The sequence below is a fragment of the Geospiza fortis genome, unplaced genomic scaffold (genome assembly GCF_000277835.1).
Source record: "Geospiza fortis unplaced genomic scaffold, GeoFor_1.0 scaffold333, whole genome shotgun sequence".
Classification (NCBI taxonomy): domain Eukaryota; kingdom Metazoa; phylum Chordata; class Aves; order Passeriformes; family Thraupidae; genus Geospiza; species Geospiza fortis.
Genome location: NW_005054347.1, coordinates 4163448 through 4166064, shown reverse-complemented (window position 1 = coordinate 4166064; position 2617 = coordinate 4163448).

Genomic DNA, 2617 nt, shown 5'->3' with positions numbered 1-2617 from the left:
AGAAGCTTGATCCTGGCAAGTGTGATTGCATAACCCTCTCTCTCAGTTTAACTGCCTAAATTTTCAGGGAAACTGAGCCTGTACAGATTCCTTGAACAGCAGAGAGAACAGTACATGCTGTGTGTCCTGAAAATCAGAATAGATTGCAGGTGCTTAAATATAGATTCAGGTGCTTGGCTGTGGGCAGATAAGAGCAGAATAATTCTAGTCAAGGCTTGAAATAATTTCAGCAGTAAAACATAGGCCAGAGTACTGTGATCCATTTGTAAAATTACTAAATCAAAAGTAGCTTTGGTAATTACTTTTTATTTTGCCTAACAGCCAACACAGATGGCTCCTTCTCTTCTCTGCTGCATATGCTGCATGGGTAAAAAGCAGCTATGCACTTGAAAAGCTATTAAAAAATAAAAGGAAAAGTCACGTGGAAGAACGACTTATTGTCGTTAATAAATTAATTATACCATTTGAGGAGGAGCTTTCTTCTTCACTTTACATGGGACTTACCCTTAAAATATTAGCATAAACATTTCCCAGAAATGCCATGCCTATTCTATTAAAAACAACAAAATGAAAACCAAAACACTTTTTATTTTTTATTTTATTTTCCCCTCCTGCTTTATAACAGACTAGATTGAAACAAGATTTGCCCTCCGGTTAAGTGTGTTGTGCAGCTGGGTTATCTTTCAAAGAACAAAAGGGACAGAAAAACAAAAACTCAAGTATATACACCTTGCTTTGAGAAGAGACATCTGCTCCCACAGTAAGAAGATGCTGTTTTGTGTAAGAGCCCTTTAACCCAGCAGAAAAAGGTGGAACGAGAAGCAATGAATGGGAATTAAAACCACAATTAATTAAATTTGAAAATACTCTACAAAAGTTTGGCATTACTTCCTCTGAATTGATACAGTTCTAGATGTTGAGAGTCTGAATGTGGTTGCTTGGATTTGAGCTATTTCCACAGTCTTACCACAGTCTACCCTTTACTTCTGTTCAAGTGGAGATTAACATGAGAAGTTGCACAGACTTGATCCTGACCTGTTCAAGGATAAAAGGTTTTGAGGTCTTGTGGAAATAGGTGGGCAGCTAGTGGAGAGCAAAAACTACTAAGCCCTTCCCTGAGGGGAGAGAGGGAAACAGGAGCATCCTCAGCCTGGATGGGCAACCAGAGATTCCTGTGGGAACAGCTGCTGGGGCTGGCTTTGCTGCGCACAAATATTCCTGGGCTGGCACATTCTTAGACATCAGATACTGCACCAACTTGCATGAGTGCATCCCTCAGAAAACAGGCTTCAATGCTTCTGCTGTTTATACTGCCAGCTTGGTGGCAAGAACAAAGCATGCTTTCATCCTGGGAGAGGATCCCACAGAGGAACCACTGATGCCACTGACCCCATCCCATCCTGGGACCTGTGGGCTGTGGCTGTCTCAGGCACTGCTCTGCTTCTGAGCTGTGTCCTTTGAACCCAGGGGAGGAGCTGGCAGCTCTCTCAAACTGTGCTGCATCTTCCTGGCCCCTTGGCAGGGAAGGCAGCAAGAGGAGATAACACATGGCTGAACTTGCCTTGGATCTGCCTTACAGTGGGAAATAGCACTGACAGCTCTCTCTTCCTGAGCCTTTTAAACTTTTACTTTTTGTGTTTTTTACTTCCTGTGAAGTAAATCAGAACTTTTCTTTGTAGGACTGAAAGACTGGACTCATCTGTAAACTCCGATGTAAGGTTTCTGCTATTATTTTTTCTCTTGGAGCTATTATACAAAGCAGGTGCCTTGTGTCTCTACTGAGAAGAAAACCTGATTGTTTTTCCAATAAAATCTATTTTCTGGCAATAATAACAACCTAAAAAGGGGATAAAACTGACAGATTAAAAGCCTAATTCAATCGTAGTTGTTAAAAAAATATTTTTTAAAGTATGTGAGTGGCATGTTTGTCTTTCCTCCACTGCTCTTACACTGCCGCCTCTCTTCTGTAGCTGTATTGGACACAAAGGGAACATATGTTTCACTGCTAATATAAAAAGAGATCAGTTGTGGAGAGGTAAGGAATTAGCTGGAGAAAAATAGGCTGCATCTAAATTATTCAAGGAAGAGTAGAAAAAATGCAGAAGGACTTTGATTATCCCAAAGGGGATGGGAGCAAGTGAAGGTGGGACACAGCGCTGCTGCTGAGGAGGTTTTCAGCACCACCTTCTCGGAGTCCTTCGGACTCTGTCCAACAGCAGACTTTCCACGCTGTGCCTCCCTAACTTTATTCAAGCTCTTGGCTGTTGTCACTTTACTCTTCCTTTCCGTTCTTAGTCTGTCCTGTCTGAAGGTGTTTAAGGAAAGATGGTGAAGCGTTCAAGGAAAGACGGGACGCGGCACTCCCTTGACACAGCCGTGCTCGCTCATCGACCGGACTCGGCGATCTTCGGTTCTCCAGCCGAAGTGAAGCTGTGATATCGCTCATGGGGGAAGGAGAAGACGGCAAGCAGCCAGCCCAGCCCGGGGAGCGGGGCCCGTTCCCCGCTGTACCCCATTGATATAGTCCCATTGATTTGCCCCATTGCTGGTCCCCGCTCCGTCCCCTCAGAGGAGCCGCCGTGAGGGGGCGCGGAGGGGGCGGTGCCGCGCGCAGGCG